Source organism: Geospiza fortis, unplaced genomic scaffold (genome assembly GCF_000277835.1).
Source record: "Geospiza fortis unplaced genomic scaffold, GeoFor_1.0 scaffold154, whole genome shotgun sequence".
NCBI lineage: Eukaryota > Metazoa > Chordata > Aves > Passeriformes > Thraupidae > Geospiza > Geospiza fortis.
The window spans coordinates 2119762-2142076 of NW_005054397.1; the positions used below are offsets into that span (position 1 = coordinate 2119762).

Genomic DNA, 22315 nt, shown 5'->3' on the forward strand with positions numbered 1-22315 from the left:
GCATTTAGACATTGCATTTTTACTGTTACATCTCTTCGGAGCTAAAATACTTCTGTTTTATTTAATGGGGTTTTTTTTCCTCAAAAGAAATATGAGACTCTTGCCCCAGAACACTAACTCCCCACTTCTGTTACTCCCCAGCACCTATACTGCTCTCTGTTTTTGCTGCCCAGCTAGCTGAACATGCAAGTGTCTTCTCAATCTTTTTGCACAACCAGAACTTCAGGTTTTATTCTAGGAGATGCCTTTTAAAAGCATCTCCAAGAATCCAAGAGCAAAAACAAAAAAAAAACCCACATGCCTGGAAATACTCTACTGTGAAAAGAAGGAAAAGAACCCAGCTTCTTGGTGTAGGCTGTTGTCAGGAATTTTTTTTTCCCAGATATTGGTAAGTAAGTGAAACAGAACTTGATTTGGTGCTCATTCTTGATGAAATGCATGTGTCATGCACATGCATGTGCTTTCTCTCTCTTTCTTCTCTGTTTAAATCCCGTTTAAACAGTGCTCAGTGACTGCTGGGAGTTGTAATCCATGTGCAACTCTGTCATGAGGCAAACACCAGCTGGAGGGACGGCCCTGCAGTCTGCAACCACTTGAGTTGCTGAGGAGTCATAAAAGAGGGAAAAAGAGGTTCATGAGAACTCAAACAGTGCCTTTTGGAAAGTGTTTCTTACACTCTCTTAAAAGCTACAAAGTCTGTATCTTGCACAGTTTCTTGTGCTTAGCCAGGGACAAGATTACAAAACAGAAAATGACAGAACTTCACAGCCAAATTGGTACTTTCTCAGATTTGTTTGACAAGATATTTCACACAGCTTCAGAGTAGACTGAAAAAACTGCTGTTTACTACATAGAAAGAAAAACAATATTTTTTTTTCTTTTTATTGAAGGAAATATTTTTTCCCCTGACAGAATTACGAACAGTTGTGAATATTTCTATTAGGTCCTTTACTCCTGATAGATGTTTTCATTAGCCATCTCTAAAGTCCCAGTTTGGGTGTATTTGTAGAAGGTTATCTGAAGCAACACAGATGTTTGGAATTTTACCATTCTTTTAATTAAATAACGTGTTGGGGTATATTTATAGCTTTGCTGATTCAGAGCCATAGGTTAACAACTCTTGTACTCCAATACTATTGAGTAATTGCCCAGAGCAGTATCCTAACACTTCTGTAAAACAAAGCACCAGGGACTGTTAGTGTAGAAAACTGTGGAATTTTATAAGGGATTTTGACCAGGGAGCACTATTAAAAATAAATACCTCTATTTATGGGTGTTGGCTAATGAGTGGAACATTAGTAAAAGATGCTAAGTAGTGATAGCTTCAGCAATAAAATTACAAATGACAACAGATATTAGTGAGTGGTGAAGATATCATAATTGCTTATACTGAGCTTCCTGCCTGCTTTCCTTGGTGTTATGCTCAAAAATAGCAAAGTAATTTATATCTGTGCTGTAGAAGAGCAGATCTTGAGAATGTTTGATGATAGCATTATTTAGAACAAATATTCTGGCTACATGGATATTTGAACTTGGGGATTTTCAAATTAAGTACATCCCACCCTTCCTGCTTGTAATTGTTGGCCAAGGCAGCAAAGGTTACTGAAATGAGAACCTTAGGAACTGCTGTTAGTGGAGAATGGGAAGGTAGCCCTGCAAACAGCATACATGCTCTTAGAAAAATATGCTGAATTGAAGTGGTTGTAAGTTGTGGGCTGTGAAACAGATCTCTTAACACTTGACATGCACTACAAATGGAGCCATTCATTCTTCAGATGAAATTGATTTCAATGTACTGTGGTGCTGGAGCCTGTTGTAGAGCCTCTTGCAGCATACAGTGGTCAGAGAGGTAAAGTGTAGAAATGGTCAGTCAGATGGAGGCTGAAATCCTGATCACAGCCTTCATTGGACTCCAGGTCTCATTTGAATGGAGTGTTTCCACAAAAGGGATCCTTCTTCTTGGAGAGTGGATGCGTTCAATAAAATGCTTTATGCCCCTCAGTGAGGGTTTTTGATAGGATGAATGCAAGGAGAGGGAATGGTAATTCCACCCTAAGTCTGGGCAGCATAAGAATGGGAATTACAGTTACAATTTTTTGTTTGTTTGTTTGTCTTGGTAATTTAAAGAAAGACACACACGCTTATGCACACACTCTGACCTGTCCTGTCAGTTTGGAAACCTTTGCCTCCTTCTCTCTGCTTTTTCTCTGGTGACATGCTGCAATTAGAAGGCCTCATGCTGCAGCTCCATTGCCACTCAGATGCTTTCATTTAATTGCTGTGATCATGAAGAAAGTCAGCTTTGAAGGAAAAAAAAACAGTGATAGCATGTTTAATTCACTCCCAAACTCAGTCCCACATTATAGCTGACAGTAATCACACTGCTATTAGATAGAGGGACACTGTAGGCAGTTCCCTGGGATCTTGAATCCTGCTTCAGGGTAGAATTTGTGAGTGAGGCATCCTCTCCAGGGTTACTCACAGAGGAAGGAAGGCATGGCCGGTGCCTTGGCCCGTAGGCTTGAAATTCTTGCCAGCAAAGCTGGAGCTCTATGAAGAGGTCTGCAGTTCAGCAGCGTTGTGGTATAAATACACCTCTGCAGCCAGGAGCAGTGGAAAGACAGACACACCGAGGGAAGGCTTACTTTAGCTGCAAATGTTCATCCTTTGGAAAACAAGTATTTCATTTCACCAGTCATACCCAATTCAAAGGTTCTTAATATAAGCATCTCAGAAATGAGCTCACTTCTCCAAATCAGCTGACACTGACTGACAGGCATTGTTGACATGATAAAGAAAAGCAATACATTTACTGCAAGTAACCTTGCCCGAGCATAATTGTCTTCAGTAATGGCTGAGGTGGCAACTAAGTGGTGTTTTCTGTTGATTTCCATATTCAATTTCCTTCAGATAAAATGGTGGTCTTTTATTTGGAAGCACTATGAGCTGAGAATAATAAATTTTACTTAGCTGACACAAAATAGTACAAGTACAAAATTTTGCATGCATTCAGTGGCAGTTCTGACCATAAGCTGGAGAAATGTGACACCTGTGCAGACAAGCAGAAGAGCCTTTGTACAATTTAAGATTAAATTGAAGACTTTTAGTGTCCAAGTTACTTTCATTTTGAGGTGAAAGGATTATTAGTTGTCCAAAATAAAAGTTTCAAAATAAAAGTTTTTCTTTGGAAAAACAAAACAATAATCATTGCTCCAGCAAGATTTTCAACTTGAGAAGTTTTTTGTGACTTTATATTCTCTCTGTGTTTTCAGTCCTAAGCTCTTGATCTAGGATTGGTGTAATATAACACACATTATTCTTGGCTTCCTAAACAAGTTTTTATTAAGTTACTGTGCTCTTTGCAATCTTGGAAACTTTTTAATTCTCACTTTACACTTCAAAGTTCACAGCTATCTCTGTGCTCGATGCAAACACTGGCTGTAAAATGAGCAAGTGAAACACCTCCCTGCAATTAAGAAAGGAGGTGGTTTCCTCAGTGGAAATAATCTGCATTGGCCATAGCAAGAGCTAAAACTCAGCATCTCATTTAACACTTCAGATTGTCTTTGCATACATGGGCTAGAGTCCAACAGCTTTAGGAAATCCTTGGTGGATATTAATCTGGAACACAAAAAGCAGAAGTCCTACTTCAACACAATTGATAGCCTCTACTTACCAGCAGTCTTTGGGCTCAATTATCATGGAGATGCAATTAAGTGTCTTTCACGGAGAGGGTGGGTCCTTCCAGCTCCAGCAGGAGAGGTCACAAATGGGGCGGTGTGGTTATGTGGTTAAGGGTAATTTGGCTTGCTCAGAAAAAGGTCCAGACTCCGGGCACTTATCTGAATACATGCAAAGCCAGACAGCAAGAAATGCCATGTACCACCAGCCCACCACATCTGCCACCAGGCATGACCCATCCAGACTGCAAATTCAGGCTTTTTTCCTTTTTTTTTTTTTTTTCTTCCTTCCTGTGTTTCTGTCAAGCAAGTAACTTTGACTTGCATGTCTGACTCGCCCTGAGGAAAGGGACACAATCAAGTAGGCAGTTTTAGTCTTGTTGACTCTGTGGAAAGGAAATAGATTATAATCTTTCCTGCAGGTATTTGTTGTGCTGAATTCCCTCAATGAGCTCTCAAGTATTTTATTATGCATTTCATGGGACTCCTCAAGCTACAAGCTACAAAGTGGGAGGGAGTTTCATTATCAAAGTTGTGATTAGTGCCATGTCCAAAATGTGAAATAGTTGAATTAATAACTTGTTTACATGTCTGAGACAAAGCAAATAGAGACAGTCACTTCTTGTTGAGAAAACATGCTTTCTTGGCAGAGATTAACATAGATGTTTCCAGCAGAATCTTCACTCTTTTGAATCTGTCTAGTGTAGGAAGAGAAGTGTTAGCTTCCCAGTTCAGTTTGAGATTTGACAATGCCCAAGGGAAGGGATGCGTCAGTTTTAAGGAATCCCCCACGCCCCACAAAACTTGGAAATTTTACATTTATAACATCATGTCTGCCTTGAGGAGGCAAAATGTTGTTATCAGTATTAACCTTTAGCTAGTTCTTTGTATTATTTTCAGATGGGCATATTTAACTCCAAAGCCAGCCTGGCTACCACTCTGCATCAATTGTCAGCATTATATGAACATCAGCATTTAAGTATCTCCTTATGTATAGATAAGCAAGGTACAATCAAGGTTTGAAGAGGTCTGAGGGTCTTTAACTCATATTAATGGAGGCACTTTCTTTGACTTGTTTTTTCAATGCAGTTTTAAAGGCAGGCACAAGGATTTGGGACAGCTTTGTTGACACAGCCCATTCAGAGCTTCTCTTCCTAGAAAATATCCACAAACTGAGCAAGTTTTGTGAACCTTGTCTTTAAACACTTTATACCTTCTCCCAGTTGCACAAATGTCACTAGGTCGTATTAGATGTTCTGTCCTTGCAATTTCAGATATCAATTTCTTCCACATTCATCAGCATTTTTTTTAGCTTCTTGTATGATGTAGGAAAATCAAACTAGTGTATTTGAGATCCAGAGTAGCCATGGGATGACAGAGATTGCTACAGCTACAGTCACAGGCATTTGCTTTTCATACTTTCTGAAACAGATTCTGAAGTGAGAGCTCAGTCTGTCCCCCCCATTATTCTGTGTGTTGTGTTGCATCCACCTTGTCCTTCGTGTCCTGTGAGTGCTTGTCTTGAAGTCCTGGCCTGCAGAGGCACGTGCTGAGCTGCTCCCTCCCACTGCACATTTTCATTTCTCACTGGTGCAAAGCAGGCCCAGGGAAGTGGCACTCAAAGCAGTGACACAAAATCCCAGGCAGGACTCATTTGGAGTCTTAATGAAATTGCAGTGCTCCTACTCTGTCCTATTCAGGACGATACTTTTCCAGTGCTGGATTTAGCACCAAGTAGAACTGGATTAGTGGGGAAAAATGGAATTGTTTTACCTCCTCTCCTTCAAAAGCCACTGTGTTCTGAGTGATACAGGCATTGTAGACTTGCAGAAGTTTAAAGTAATTTTGAAAGCAAGGAAAGCAGCATAGCTGTTACTTGATTTTGGAGGAACATGTTCTCAGCATTTCTAGATGTAGAAAATTCCTTGAAAAATCCCAGCAGATTAATATTTTCCTGTCTAGTGAATCTGGCGTGGAAACTAAGATCTGGGAATTAGGATCAGTTTTAAAATTTTACAGATCATGAGAAATCAAACCAGAGGAATGTCACTAATTCATTTCATGAGGTGTTCATCTCTGCACTGCCAGGAGAATAGCTGCTATATTTAACTGAGCAACAGCTCTTCAGCCAAAAACAGTGGATAGTCCCAACTCATTAGTTAGCTAAGCTTCATTTCTCCCTCCCACTCCCTTCTATCATATCTCTGGTGGCACAAAGCCCATTGTAAAATTGGAAGTTGCCTTTCATATGGCTAGGCTGCACTGAAGGAGTAGCATTAAATGTTTTTCACACATTTTTCTTTTGTCACTAAGATGTATTTAAAGGATAGATTATTTCCATCCCTGCTGGCCCTGCTGCTTTAATCCAATTATTTCTCTAAATGTGCTAATAAGCTCAGATTTCCAGTTTACAGAATGCATTTTCAGCCTGAAGTGCTGTTCAAGAAGCAACACAAATTTAAAGAATGAAAATGAAGGCTATGCTTTAGTAGAACTGCAGTGTTCTGTTAAATTCAGATCTGACTACAGCAGGGGACTCTGTGAGGGCTGGCTGTGTTTAACACCTCCAGCATTCAGAAGGTGCAACCAAACGCATTTGCTTCCGAGTGCCATGCTTGCCATTCAGTTTCCTTGTATGTAAGCCATTCATCTCTCCCATCTCTGCTGTGATTTTCAGTGCAATGTGGCCTTTCCTTGGCAGCTTCACTTTATCACTTGAAGTACCAGAATCTTAAAGAAACCCAGTGAAAATCTGTGTAAAAGAGGACTTCATAAACTAACTTGGCAGTATGTCTGTACTTGAGCAGCCTTGCTGAACTCAAAGCAGGTTGCAGACATCCATAAGGATGGAAGAGCTGTGGGGCTTGTAAGCAGCAGGCTGACTAGAACTGAGACTTATAGGTAAGAGATTTCCTTTTCCAGCTCTATTTCCCAACCATCTTGAGGTGGTATCATGAGCACACTGAAAAATTATGAGTTGCAAAATTTTGCAATTGCTGTCCACCTTTGCAGACTAATGGAGAGAATCTGTTTTATGACAAGGTGGAAGAAAAGAAATCCAACCAGTGGATGAGGGGAAGGCATCTCTGCTGGTGCTTATCATAGAAAGTGATATTGGTTAAGGAGCTGCTCAGGTTGCAGCCTCAGAAAGTCTATCCTGAATGCCCCAACTAAGTAGAACCATAGAATCATTTAGGTTGGAAAGGACCCTTAAGATCATCTAGTTCAATCATTAACCTAAAACTACTAAGTCCATCACAGAAAACTAGTTCTTAAATATATACATTCTATTGAAAAATATTTTGGAATCAGGAACTGTTGTGACTGGTGAGGACCACTGTGGAAACTGAGGTTTCATTCCAAATATGCATTCTAAGCAGTGGGCTTAGGTCTGTGCTTAAGCCAAGACGTATCCATGGGAGTGCACATGCTGTTGCCAGGATGAAATGGTTGTTTGAGTAAAATAATGTTTCACTTACTGGCTGAGCTTAGGGAAACATCTGAAGAGAGTGGAAGCAGAGTGACTGTCAACTAAGAGACTGATAGACTTGAGCTCAAGGTTCCTCCTCCTTTCTTTTTTTTGTTCTATACCAGTGCATCTGATGCTATTCATGTTAAATGTTCTCAGACTATGTGTCTGCTTCTTAACAAAATACATTATGCATGTATATATGTATATATGTATGGCATATGTAGGTATTTCACCTACCAAAATTTTTTGCTATTTTTGATAGCAGTGATTCATGTGCATTTATTTACCCACAATGAATTCTTGTTGCATTTGGTGTTGTAAAGTCAGAGCATTAGCCCAGCTTTTTTATAGACTTGGATTGCATTTGTTGATGGTAAAGAGCAGTTGTTTGCCATAATCTTTTTTCTTTTATCTGTACCTCTCCACTGTGTTGCCTTTTGGTATATGTGCCCTTCACAACTTTTACAATTTTCCTGATCCTAACATAGAAGTACTTTTGCTAGCATAGAAGTACTTTTGCTGTATGCTGTTTCTTTCCAGCAAATATACTAGCATGGTTTCTTTGGCTTAGTACTTTATGGGTCTGAATCTTGGTCTTGGAATTTCAAGCTCTTAAAGGCTTTAATTCCCTTCTTCCATCCCATTCGTATCCACCTAAAACAGGGTATGATCAAACTCCACATATTTCCCTCTCACTTTCTGACTCACTGGTATATATTTGTACCTGAGTTTCTCAGCAGATTTAAAATAACAGCTTTTATTTATGGACATCCTGTCCTCTTTTTTTTTTTCCCCAAAATGATGCAATAGTAAGTATTGGCAGGTTTAGCATTCTGCTTGTATGAAGGTTACTTCATGTTTATTTGTATCTTCTAAGCACCAGCATACGTGCATTGTACACATCCATTTAGTTTTCAGAGTAAATTAATTTACTCTGATAATGAAGAGACATCACATAAATCTGAAGTACAAACCCTTAATTTCTGGGAGCTATATGTGTACAGGCATATATGCCTATATTTTTACACTCCTAATGAGCTATCATTTGCTAGCCAAGATGTTTTATTCTTTATTTCAGAAACATTCAGTTGTTTTACCCTGGAGTAAGTAAGCACTGTTTATGTCCTAGTAAATCTTCTACTGGTCACAGTCCACAAAAATGTTTGTTTATGGTCCACAAAATTTGGATCACTTTCTCTTGTCCTTTCCCTTGCTAAATACGCAGACTAATTTAAACTTACAGAGGATCATCAAGTGAACCGCATTTACCAATATGATTGTCCCCAGGGGGAAATCTGGTAAATGTTGCAATGCCTCAAGAAATGCTGAACAAACTAGTCAGTAAGCAGCATCTTCAGGGTCTGTCCTGCTTACTTCAGGCACGTTTGCTCAATGATTCCACAAAAACATGGTCTGGTGCTTTGGTTGTCATATGTCTCCGAGCCTTTGGTCTTTATGACAATTTTGTTACAGTTGATATGAGGTGGAAGAACAACACTGCTGGTGACTGGCTAGGTTTGAGCCACAGCTCTGCAGCAGGAGTGGACCCCAACATTCCTTGGGGAAAGGAGACAGAGGTCTCTAAGAGTGATTGTGTCCACTGAGGTGCAGAGGAGCAGGGGGCAGCTGCTGAAGTAAAGAATCATCTCTGCTTGGGCTCACATCTACGAGTGGTTTTTCCATCCAGGGACTATATCCTCTCTGCAAAAGATGTCCTACATATCATATTTATAAATGTGTATAAACACAATATGTGTATCAGTAGAGGGAGAGAGAGATAAATATATACATATGTGTGTAAGTCTATATATGTAAATATATGTATGTATTATACACACAAAACTTAAGTATACATTAACCAAGATAAGCTCTGTTTGCCAGGGCTTTAATCTCAGTGGGAGACTGTTATTGCTGGAGTCAGGCTCTTGAGCACCAGCTGAGGATAGGAAACGAGATTTTGGCATGTGGGGTGTGGGAGGAATCTCTCTTTGTCTATTCCCCTTATTTTGTTTCAGAGTACATACACAAATAACATTCACATGTGGCCATGAGTGATGTAATGCGTGCAACTGACTCCAAAAGAGGCTTCTCTTGTGAGTGTAGCCCCTTCAGAGCGTGTATCACTTTATGCTGCTATTAAATAATATGTTGCCATGCCACAAGGTAATATGAATAATTTCAAAATGCATTTTTTTTCTCCGAGAAGTTGGAAATCTATTTGTGTCTTTATCATCCTATTAGCTCATATATATGTAGAAGAGGTTACTTTTGCCTGTATGTGGCTGTACATGTGCATATATAGACAGAGAGGCATGAGACAAATTTCTTCTGACTTGCCAGATTTTTGAGTTTAAATCTGTTTTCATTGCCTTTGCCTTTTACTTAGAATACCAGAAGAAGTCTGTGCACATCGAGGCTGCTGTCTGCAGCTTGATCATCAGGTTAATGTTGTGATTTCCTGTCTCAGGAGTCTATGGCTGCAGGGCACAGAAAGCACTGTAAAGCCTGTTTTCTTGCAAACATGTTTGTGCTCCAGCACAATCCGCACAGCACAGACCCATTTCCAGTTGTTTAAATTAAATACTACAAAGGCAAAATTTGCCTAAATTGCTAGTGTACTAGGTAGGAAACAGAATAATAAAAAATTGCAAATTTCTTCAGGCCTCGGGAAATATGAAGCTGGTGTTTAGAAAGCAATCACAAAACTCTGTAGCACCTATTATTAAATATATATAAAGTCACATAAGGTTTGTTCACAGGAAACAATGGTTCACATCTTCCCTCTGGCTCACAGAGGGTCTCTGGGAGAAGGTTCTGTATGAAGTGCAACTCTGCTGAAGAAAACAGTTACATCAGTGTGAAACGGGGCATGTGAAATCAGATTCAGAGCCAGCATGAAAACCTTCTTAGCAAGAGCTGTTTTCACACACATGGAAGGTATTAGCACAATCCCTCCCCAGATAGCACAGATAGTGTCAGGAAAAAAAAACTGACTTTCCTGGATCAAGTATAGATTGCCAGGGCTTAAATTGCGTGATAATGAGCCTGTATTACTGCTATTTATTTTAAGTACTGGCAACATATTTGGCACCATACAAGGCAAAAATAAATAATGTCTTCATCCTAAAGAACCTGTGGTGTGAAAGCAGACATAGGTAACGTGACATATGAAGGGGCATACAGGAGGTGTTGTAGTCAAACGTAAATTATTTTCCTTGAGAGTAAAATGACAATCCATGTGCATAAATTCTCTATGGTCCCAGACAGGCCACGTCTCCCAATAATCTAATTCTATATTGCATTCTACTTGGTTTGAAAATACAAATTCAGTACTTTAACTCAACACCCCCCACCAAATATTTGATAGGGGCTAGATGTCAGAAGCAACCCTAGAAGACCCTGCCTCAGACTGATCAACCTAAGGAAAAAAATCCAACACACTCATTTAATTTCTTTTCTATGACTTTAAACAAGTCAAATAACAGGTCTCCATTACCTCTAATTTCCAATTAATTAAATAATTATAAAGAGTACTGGAAACTGTAAAACCCCAAGGATCTTCATGACGTTTTGCTGGTAGAAAGCAGCTTGTGCTTGGATTTTCCTTCTCTTCCTTTGCAATGTACCCTTTCTAATTGCTACAGGTAGAGTTCAAACTGCTCTTTAACACATCAGTCTTCTTTCTATTTGGATTGCAATTTAAAAACAAAAGCTATCTTTATGGGGCCCTGTGAACTTCTCTGTCTGGTGAACCCCGTCATTATCTGCAATGGGCATGAGAGGAGGTCTTCAACACTCAACACGTTATTTTCTCCTTTTCTCAGAAGCGTGCCTCACGTACAGCAGGCAAGGTGTACCTGTCAGGAGAGCAAAGAGAGACAGTCGTCCCAAAGGAAGTGATGGTGGCAAGAGGAGGTCTGTGAAGCACTCCCTGTTGGTGTGCTGCCCTGGAAGATGGGGTGCATGAATGGTGCCTGTACCTCCTTGGGCTTGGCTGGGAGCCACATCCAGCAGGCCGTTCCCAAGAATCACACCCTGGTGTCAATTGTCTGCATAAAAAGGGTGGTTGTGGGCAGGAGCTGGGCCTTTGTACTATTTTGTTGACTTAGCTTTCTACCCTGCATAGGAATGTTCTCCATCCAGAGAAAATAAATCCTGTCTCTTGGCTAGAATCTGGTTTTTTGATTGACTAAGTGGTATCCTGACTCATTTGTGATTAGGGAAGGGTGTAGGTTGGAAGAGGATTTACTGAAGAAGTTGTATTATCTTAAAATAGATCTATACAAAGAAGTATTTGAGCAATTACTCTGCCTTTGTGCAGAGTATCAGCCTACAAACAAGGCTCAAATGGAGCTTTACAGAAGTCACTCCAGTATTTTCAGAGTGATGGGACAGGCAGCGTATTTGTTGAATCTGAGCAGCATTAGATGAGATTATCTTAACACTGAAGGACAGAAAGCCACCTGATAGTGAGGTGGGAGGAAAGGCTCAGAGTTCAAAGAGATCTTGACTATTGCAGAAATAGTCTGACATGAATAGGGTATGACTCAATGAGAACACATGGAGAGTACTGCTCGTAAGGAGGAGATTCCAAATCTGCCATATGGGATGAAAAACAAAAGGTATAAAGCCATTTTCCAGAAAGTAGTTTAGAGAGATAATAAGGGGTCACCATCTAAAACCTGTCCATGTTGTCGGTGTTGTGGGAAAGCAGGTATTCCTACTGAAACTGATGAACAGGAACATTATGTCTAAAGCATGAAGTGTTTCTTCTAACTCATTGCTGGCAAGGCCCAGGATGGTGTCTGGTTTGGAAACAACAGGATGGTGCCTGGTTCTGCACACCACATTGAAGAAGGGTGTAGGTTTCGACTCAGGGAAAAGCAACAAAATCAATTGAAAGTTTAGAAAACAGAGGTTTTAAAGAAAGATGTGGTTAGTGACATGTTTAGTACAGAAAGGAATAAATCCCTCAATAGGTAGAGGGATGCTACAAGGGAGAAGGGAGTGGCCTATTCTCTGTATTGATTGGGTGGGACAAAAAAGTAAAAGCCTAAATCGCAGAAAAAATGGCCTAAGTTAGATACGAACAAAGTGTTGCCTGCCACAAGGTTGATTGGGAAACTAAGGGAACTTAACCCCGTTTTCCCATGTTTTCTAATGTATGTTGTAACTGTTGCACAAAATCTAGCTACATCTCTTGTGGCCACAGCACCTGCTGTGCTGATTTCAAGTTGGGCAGCGTGTGCCCACAGTGTGCATAAGCCATAGGGCATAAGGGTCTTTGTGTTTAGGCGTTCACCTGTCTTGAAATGGAGTTTCATTGTGGATTGGATGTGTTCCAGCCCACAGAATTGCAACTGGGCTCGTACACATCTGCGGTGGCCCAGATTAATTTAGAACTCTGGAAAACAGACATCCTGAATCACTGCTTGAGGTATTACTGCCTACAACAAACAATCTGAATCTTGTCGTCAACAGAGGCAGCAAAGTACCCAAACAGTGAGGTATTCATCGAGCTGTGCTGTTACTTAATAGTCTTAGGCCTCTGAATTTCCTGGGAGAGGTCATCAGAAAATGAGATACTAATAAATAGGCAGTCTGCAAGGCAGAGTCATAGGTAAATACACATTTGTGCACAAACTTTGCACTACTTTTCATATGTTGGGAAGATTTGAATCAAAAGCTCTTGCTTTTTGAAGTTGTTAGTGTTACCATAGTACTTTTTTTTAATGTGTTCTAGATTGATACTAAGTTACTGAGATATCACTAGGACTTAAGAGGAAATAGATTTATAACTGAAACAAGAAAAAGTAATCTAGTTTGGGGAAAAAAATGTGTGCCCCAAATATGACAAACTCTAGGCCAGTTAAGGTGAACTTTCCACCCATTTCCACCCATTCTCCCCACCCTTTTTTTTTTCCTTAAGAGAGATAGAATATGAATTAAGCAGCACAAAGCTCTTAGGAACTTTAGATTAAAGCTAAAACATAGTAATGATAGCTTGATGATTGAATGGCATCTGCCAAACTTCCTCAGGGACTTCAATAATATGAGGGTAATAGATCATTAGAAGTGTTGAACACTGTGTCTGACATGTTTAAATTTATGTATCACATTCCTCCAAAATAATAACTAGTAATGGGTTAAAAGCTTTGGAGGGATGTTGGATATGCATGCAAAACCACAGAATAGGTGATAGTCTGAACTGGTGGTACCAGTTAAGTAACCCAAGATTGCCTGCCTAGTATATTTTAAATATGTTAAAAGGGAACTTAATTATAGCAACCTTAAAAATGTTTCCTTTGCAATTCCTTTATAGAATGGAAAAGTTGTTTAGATGAATGTATTTCAGTTCAGCTACTGATAGGGGTTAGGATCCATTATTCATAATCACTGCTCAGCTTAGTTGATGGCAATCCATTAACTACTTTAAATCCATCCGTTTGGGTCATGTCTTCAGACCTGTACAGTCAAAAGTTATATAATAGCTTGGTTGGTTTATGTCAGCTGAAAGAAAATCGATGGTCTTGGCACTGATGCCAAGAATGTTATAATTCATCCTCTGATTGAGTCCTTTGTAGGAAAAGACACCTCAACGTAAAATACAGCTTTGTTTCCAATAAAGTGACCACCTTGCCTTTAGGTGCAGCAGATCTCTGCAGCAGCAGTGCTCTGCTCTTGGGGAACCCCGAGTTAGAAAGAAGCATCCCCTGTTCAAAACATGTAAGAGAAGCTCTTGCAGTTTTCCCTCACTATACTGGGAAAACCAACTATGAAGTTATGAGGACCTTGTGGAGCAAGGTTTAAAATAAGCCAAATAGCAGAGATGTGCAAAGTAATGCAGCTGACATATATGCCATATTTTGTAGAAACAAATTAAAGAATATCTGTGCTGGACTGTTGATGTTTTTTATGAACTGTTTTAAAATGTAGTTCATACTAGACACAGTGGGTGATGGACTTGAAATATGATCACTACAGCCAAAAAAATCAAATAAGTGCAATAACTAACACTAAGGCGAGGCCGCTGAAGTGCTCTGTTCATGCCCTTGCATTGTATTGTCATGTTCTGATAATATGACAAAGGCCAATGGCCCTAAAATATCACAGAGTTGATCCAAGGATCTGGCTGTAGTTTTGATTGATGATAGATGAACCCTAATTTGTTCTGCACAGAAAAATCCCTTTCCTCTCCTCCTCAAACTTATTAAATCCCCTCTGTCCTTCTTGTGACAGTGATTCTCTGGATCACTGTCAAGGGCTGCTGCATGGCATACCTCAGCCACAGTCGTGGCTCTGCCACGCATATCTCGCTGGGAGGAAACAGCAGTAGGCCAGACTGCCTGTCCTGGGTTGTGGGTTTTTCCTGGGAATGCCACTTGCTTTAGACTCTTGGCTCACTAGAAAAGCCTTTGTGAATCCCAGAATTTCTGCTCTTCATGAAGTGGAAGGGTAGATATTACCTAGGCTTGAGATCATATTTCATATGAAGTATGTGGTATGAACCGTCCTCAGGTTACTTTTTGGCCATGGAGCTACACAGTAATAAGAGATGATGCTGCACATTGCTCTAACAAATGTAGCAAAACTTTGAATTTTCTCTGTCAGACTGCTTTCATAGTGTAGTATCATGTAACTTCTCTTCTTATAACATCTAAAGATCATAAAGTATATGTTACTTAGCTTATTTTTTACTTTCATCAGTGACAGCAGTCATTATACTAGAAAATAATACTGAGGGACAGAGGACAGAAAGAGAAATAATGATGGCTTTGAGAAAATAAGGATTTCGGGAATAATACAGACATAGTTGCTACAACTCATACTTGAAATATGGTGATTAGCTTAGTGTGATCAGCTCTGAGACCCTAAGATTAACTAAAGTTAGGTGGCTTACTTTTATTTTAAAAAGACGCTTGAGACATGTGCACTCTTACTAAAGCCCTTTTTCCTTTTCTCTTTCTTCTTTTTTCTCTTTCTTCCTTTTTTTCCCTCTTTTTTTCTTCTTGTTTTCTTCTTGTTTTCTTCTTGTTTTCTTTTTTTTTTTCCTCCTTTTCTTTATTCATGTGGCTCCATGACAGAGCCCAGTGATGGCCTGGCTCTCCTTCCTTGTGCTGCCCCTGGTCCCTGTGCTCCGGGAGCCGTGCACGCCCCTGGCAGCAGCCGCCACCCCGGTGTGCAATTGCGGGCTGGGAGCAGGGAGCGGCAGGCGGCTGCATACCGTGGGGGAGCTGTCTGGCAAGAGGCCTCCTCCTGCTTCACTCAGACTGTCGGGACAGCAGCCTGAAATGCTTTGTGGAAATACAAAGTGAAATGGAAAGCTTCCCCTACTGCTACCCAGAGGCTGCAGGAGAGGTGTCTCCAGAAGGTGGTACCAGGAGTTACTCCAGTGCTGTCCAAAAGTTCCAGGGACACAGGCATGCTCCATTTCCATATTCTAGAGGTCCACGTCATAAAATGAAGGAAAAGTAATGTCTCAGTAGGTTTTCTACCACACTGAAAGTCAACAAGGAAGTTAGGAATGCCAAGTTGAAGAAGGAAGAGGGACTTTCTTACTCCTGAAGGTTTTCTCAAAAGTCCTATTGCTGTACTCTAAAAGTGAATGAAAGCCTGTAAAGCACTAGAAGAAGAATTCATGAGATAACATTTTTAACATAGATAATCATTGTTCCAACAGAAACTGAGTTGCCCATGACATCTGAACATCTGGAGATGTTCAAATCTCCAGAGATTTGAACATCTCCAGAGACAACCACGAAGTTGTTGAGTTCTCTTTTCTTTCCTTCACATAAGAAAGTCACCAAAGTCAACAATACCTCATTGCACAAAAAAAAAAAAAAGAAAAAAAAGTGCTGAATTTAGCATCTGTTGTAGAAACAGAAAATGGAAAATATGAGCTCCATATTCTTATATAGCAGTGGCTTTCTTGTTAGAGTGCAAAGTTCTTATTTTACTCCTTTTTTTCAATCTGGTTTTTATGTAATAAATACTATAAGTTAATTAACAGGATACACATTTCTTTTTTTGCCTTCTTATTTTAAATTGAAAATAAAGCTATTTTATATTTCTCTGGTAGTTTTCCTCTCACTCCTTCTGAGCTGAGAGGTAGAAAGTAATTCCCGTCCTTGGGTTCAGAAAGCAATGTGTAGCATCATCTCAGGGTATGAAATTACTGGATGGAAAAGTAGGTATTTACATTCTCAAATGAAAGGGGATATTTTCAATGATATTCATTAGTTCAGCTGATTAAAATTATTGAGATTATGTTTAATGTTTATTAAATGAGAGTAGTTATTTAAAAGTGTAATTCTTTTGCAAATCTCTGTTACAAAACAGACCTGCAGATTTAAAGGCATCCTGCTGAAGGTTTGCATTTCTAAACCTCATATGAATTTGAGGCATGACTAGTGGGATGTCAGATGAGTGAAAATTTTTGCTTATGTTGATGTCTGGCAAGAGACAGGATTCTATCTGCATATTTTAGGACTAATGAAAAGTTGTGTATTTCTTTCAGCCAGCTCTCTGAAAAGTCTATGGATAAGAGCTTTTCACAGCATTAAAAATAGTGCTGTATAAAAATTTAGTCAGCATGCTCTTTTGGAGGCAACACATGAGATCATAAATAAAGTTAAAAGGTTAATTTAAAATGGGGAAGCAGGTTCATAGTCTATGAAGGAAGCTATGAAACAGGCTAGATGCTGTCTCTAGAAGGAGGACAAGCATTGTGCTTTTAGCCTCATTTATGTATTCTTCACAAAATATTGCAGTCATGTCTGCTTTCTTTTGAGGTTGGGACATATTTAGTCATAACAGCAGTTGTGGCTTGCTTGAGAATTTTGCTGAGAATCTGTCTGCTGAGTGTTTTACTTCTATGTCTCATTAACCCCAGGACAATCTATTGTAGCATAAACTGTCAGTTCAGTTTTGGTAATGTATTTGCAGTTTCTCACTTTGAGGAGAAATTATTGTATCACCATTTTAACTGTAGTGATTTAGGGATCTGTTTGATGTTGTAAAGCCGGAAAAGAATCCCAGAGGCATATTGAAGGCAGGGAGCTGTTCACATATCCATACCAAATCTGGGAAGCTGTATCAGCAGGTCTCACCTATGTAAATTAAGAGATGTGTGTTCTTCTAGTTCAGTTTCCAGCTCTGAGATACACAATGAAACTGCCTTTTTCCATCTCCTGTGTAGCTTTGTGAATACCCTCCTACTTCCCAACTCCAAAGTAATTGCTTCAGGAGGCCTTATCCAGAGAGATCTCTTATTTCCTCTACTCTGGCCTTTTCATGTGTCAAAAAAAGAAGCTGCTAAACACTGCACGCTCAAGACTGTGTGTATATGGGGAGAGAGGAGGGACAGCTTCTTATCACATGACTACTTAAACGCCCCTTATGCTTTTGAAATTGCAAGGGCTCAAAAAAGTTTTGGACTGGCCACCTTCACAAGGATGAATTTCATCCACACAAATCTCTAGCAGTTCAGGAGTTAAACTCTGTTCTTTCCCAGAGAATTTCCTCCTCCCTCATGTCTAATTGAAGGGTACATATCTACGATCTACTTTGAACAGATTTTGCATTTGCTGCACCCAATGTAATCTGTCAGATTAAAGCCTAATTGATATTAATTGTCAGTTTGACAGCTATTTACGTAATACACCTGTGATTTGTCCATGCTGCAACATCAAAGAACAATGTAGTCCATTGTCAATCTTGTAAATTTTTTTCCCCTTCTTGAAGACCAGATTATTGTTCAAGAGTAAATATGAAATATGTTTCAGGAGGTTTGCATTGGCATGTTTCCTCCCCAGTTGTGATTTGACTAACAATAGAACAAACCTATGCTGATTTTGTAATCTCAATTCCAAAATGATCAGGAATCACTTTGAAGCGGGTGTTTTCTGATAAGCAAGTTCCAAATTCTCACCATCCTGCTAGGAAACGGTCCTCTTACATTTTGTAGCATGTGGGTTCTGACTCATCTTTGCATTATGCTCTTCAGTTTTATCTTGATGTGAGCCCCATTGACTTAATTACACTGGCATAAAGATGGAATGGGGAAATGGTGAACCACGCCCACTAACAAGTCCATGGTGAAAATATGGGAGTTGTTCTTTTGTCTTCAGGGAGGTTTTGCCAGAATGGGGTGTCCCTTCTAGGCAGACTCTTTGCTATTTTTAGCAACTTTCAAGAAAACTGAAGTGTATCCTCCGAATCGTACCATGGTGCAAAAATCAGATATGCATCAGAAGGCTGTAACTAGAAATGAGAAATTGCAAATAGGGATTTGATGTCTTTGATAAGGCAGGGCATGGTGCTTCAATCAAAGACAGTATTGAATATAATTCTGACATTATGTTTATTTTTAGCTAGTGTGCAGTGTACAGTTACCATATACAGTGCACAGTTACCTAAAGAAGAGACAAAGAAGAGAGAAAATAAGTCAGGGTGGTAACTTAGGGCCACACTGAAATAAAATGGAGGAAATTTTAAAAATAAGAGTTATTTACACATAAAAGTACTAGGGGAAGCTACAGTCCCTGTACTACAAAGGACATGAGATCTTGAGGCATCGAAAGATTTGGATTGTGGTATTGTTGAAACAAGGACTGCAGCATGAATTCAGCCAGAAAGTGCAGCAGAGAATATGAGTTTCCCTCACCAGCCCTGGCATCTCTGAGGGCTGTTTAGGCTGGTTTGTTTTCTCTAAGACATGTAACATGATTCTCCAAACCCCAAGTTATGTCTAGCAGGCAGCATTTAACTTTTAACTGGCATGATTTCAGTTATATCAACAAAAGATCTCAGTCTCCTGCCACAAACAAACAACTCCAAATTAACTGGCCTGAATAATTGAACAAGGGGTTGTTTGTTTGTTTACTTCAATTACTGTTTGTGGTAGCAGTGGGTGGAAATGAAATCTTGCCACTGCTTTCTAACATCTATCAGATTTGGAACACTTTTCCTCTCTGAACCTTTGTATCGTGTGCAATTCTTCATGATATTTTTCCACTACTACTTACATTTCCCTTTGTTTTTCATTCCTGAAATTCTAATATATTACGCTGGTTGTTGCAGTACTCTTGATCCAAGAACGCTATTGCTTTTTCAAATCTGTGAAACCAGGTGGGTTGTTTTTTGTTTGGTTTGGTTTTTTTTTTCCTTCTTTTATCTTTTTATTCCCTTTTTTTTATGTTTTTGAATCCTCTATTTATCTCTGAATTATTTTTTTTCAGGCAATGTCTTTTCATTTCATCATATTCCAGTCTCCTGAACTCTGTAACATAATTGGCTTTGTTTTGTTTCTTAAGATGTCCTTTGTTAAAAGTTCCCTGCTTTTCTCAATGCACTACATTGCATGTACAGTTGTAACTACAACTGTCTTTTATTTTAAATGTCACTGTCACCATTCAAAAACTAATATATAAAACATCATGAAAACCTGGCTTTTCTTCACCTTATCTTGCCTTGCAATTCTTCCAGGGTTTACTTTTTGTTCCCATGGTATCAGCATCAATTATTTGTTCTTTTGCTTTGCCCTCTTGCTTTTCATAATATAGTAAGTCCTTTGCTTTGTATTCTTAATTCCTGCACTATTTCAGTGAGCATTCCAACCTACTCTGCTCTGTACTCCTGTGCCTGTTTTATCCTACAAGTTCAATATGCTGTTCCCTATTCTGCTTGTTGTTGAACCGATGGAAACACAGTTTTTCCACCTTCTTCCTCATTCCCAAGTAATAAATGCAGCCCTAGTTTACATAGGTAACAACTCACCTTAAAGCCTCTGTTCCACTTTCCATTCTTAATTTGGTTTTTGTGACCTAGTATTTGTCCCATGCTCAGCCATCACCTCGCAGCTCTGGAGCTGAGTCACAGTCCAGCTCAACTGTGGAGTTTTTCTAATGTTCAGTTCTGGTTCTGAGGTTGTATTCCGGATGCTGTTTCATTGGCTCAATGCAGGAATCTGCAAGTGTTTCTGCAGCTACCCAAAGTCCTGAAGGAGTTAGGGAGCCTGTAAAATACCTGTCCAGGTGATGTCTCTGGGTCAGAGATGCTCTCTGACACTGCCTCATCCAAGGCTCATGCTGTGTGTTTAACAACTGGCACTGCATGTGTGCCTGTGTATCCGAGGAGGCAGAAACAGACTGTTGAACACTGTTTCATCGACTCTTGTGGGCTGAAAGTGTGAATAAGCTGTGTTTAATATGGTTGTCTAGGCTGTTTACATTGGCTTTTTGAACCACAGCCAAGTTAAATTTCTGAGGAGGCTGCTATTGCTTTCTAAGATGTAACCCCCTATCTTTGTTCATCAGCTCAAAGTTATTTACCAATCATTACCTGTATTTGGCAGAAGAACAGCAAATAAATCAGGCTCTTTGTGTTTTACGTGGTCTTGGTAAATGTGTATTAAAATATAGCATCCTTTTATTTGAACAATATTCATAAGAGAGAATATTAATTATTATTAATGTTAGAATATTACTGCTTTGCTCTATGCCTTAGGAGATGACAGTGTCTGTGGTAGCACTAATTAATGTGCAGCTTGGCTGTGTAGGCAGAAAGCAAACCATCTCCCAGCAGGTTATTCAACATTAGCATACAGCCTTCCATCTCACACAGTACTTTCAAAGCAATTCTCATCCACTGCACTGCAACCTTGTACTAACCTTATGTTAACAAATTTATAACTTGGAAATTATTCTGCTGACATCAATGGTGTTGCACCATGCAAAACCTGTTTAAAATTAGGTCCAAAGTATTTCAGTTTTAATTTTTAAAATGTATTCTAAATAGTATTCACATGCTTCAGTAATTGATGGCTTGGGATTACTTTTCAGTTTCTAGCTCAAAATGAAGGTTTTGTAAAGGTTTTTAGTCTGGTTTTCCCCTCTCTTCTTTTAATATTTAAGTTGCTCCCTTAGGCAAAATCACTGATTTCCTATCTTCCCTTTGCAATATTATGAACCAACAGAGTTGTCTGCCAGTTCATTCTTGAATATAGATTCTTTTTAACACAAGCAGAGCATGCAGGAATCTCCTGCTTTACAAAACAGAAACTGCCTGTCTGTCTGTGTACACAGACAAATGAAAATACACTAGAAAATACCCAAGAAAAATATTTGAAAAATAGAAACCACACATGAGTTAGAGGAACCTTATTAAGGTACAAAGTCAAACATCTTGAAGCTTGGTAATGCAAGCATTACAAGATCTTCGTTTTTCAGAGATTACCTGCTTGCTTAGTCTAGCCAATATGCAGAGCATGCGAGATGTTGCACGGGTGTTGGACTGCCCAGAAATTAAGCTATCCACCCTTAGCAGATCTGTGCTGGGCACGTGCAAACAAACTGCCACATTTTTGTAATTTTCAAAGGCACATGAGTTGACCAGGCTGGGGTGAACTTTCACGAGAATGGCAGAACACATCCACATGTCAAAGGTGAAAAAACCTACTTGTTTTGAGTCCCAGCTATAAAATAGTAGGATTAGAACTTTCTAGACTGTCCACAGTTTTCTTTTGGAAGTAGCTGAGACATGGTAGGTAACTAACACCCTGGAGAGACACCCAGGGGCCAGGGATGGAGCCTCCAGGTCCCATTCTTCCTCCATTCCACCCAGGCTCATGCAAAAAGGGGCTGGGGGCAAGAGGGACCTCTCCAACATGCAAAGTTGCAGGATACAGCTTTTCCTTATTGTCCTGAGATGAGGAGAAAAAGGAGATGCAGAGGGACACAATTGGTCCAGGGCTGCTGGAACACCACTGGGAAGCCTTTGTTAAAGACTTGGTAAGACCCTTGCAGCTCAGTAGTGGGAGAAAGCTGAGCCCACCAGCAGCCCAAAACAAGCAAGCATTTTTCTTGTGAGACATTTTCTTGGTAATCTTCTTGGTGACACAGTGATTGGGACCATACTTATTGGTCTCCTAACAACTATTCCTGCTTAGAAGGAAGCCTTTGTTGGATAGTTCAGGTGAGCCAGTGGCCTAAAGTCATGTCAGGAGCACGTGTTCACTGGGAGGAGAGCCTCCTGGAAAGGAGTGAGCTTGTCTAAAATTCCCCCAAGCCCCACAGCAGTTCCGTGACAGCCAGGCAGCTGAGCCCAGCTAGCCTTGGGAGCACAGGAGCCAGGAGGAGGAAGTGGATGGGAGCTTGGGATGGCA

General features: G+C 39.8%; 1 protein-coding gene across 1 annotated transcript in view; it reads left to right on the forward strand.

The window, feature by feature from the left end:
• GMDS (GDP-mannose 4,6-dehydratase) overlaps positions 1-22315 on the forward strand; it is a 345832-nt gene that overhangs the window by 287325 nt on the left and 36192 nt on the right. The gene's annotated exons all lie outside the window — the stretch shown is intronic.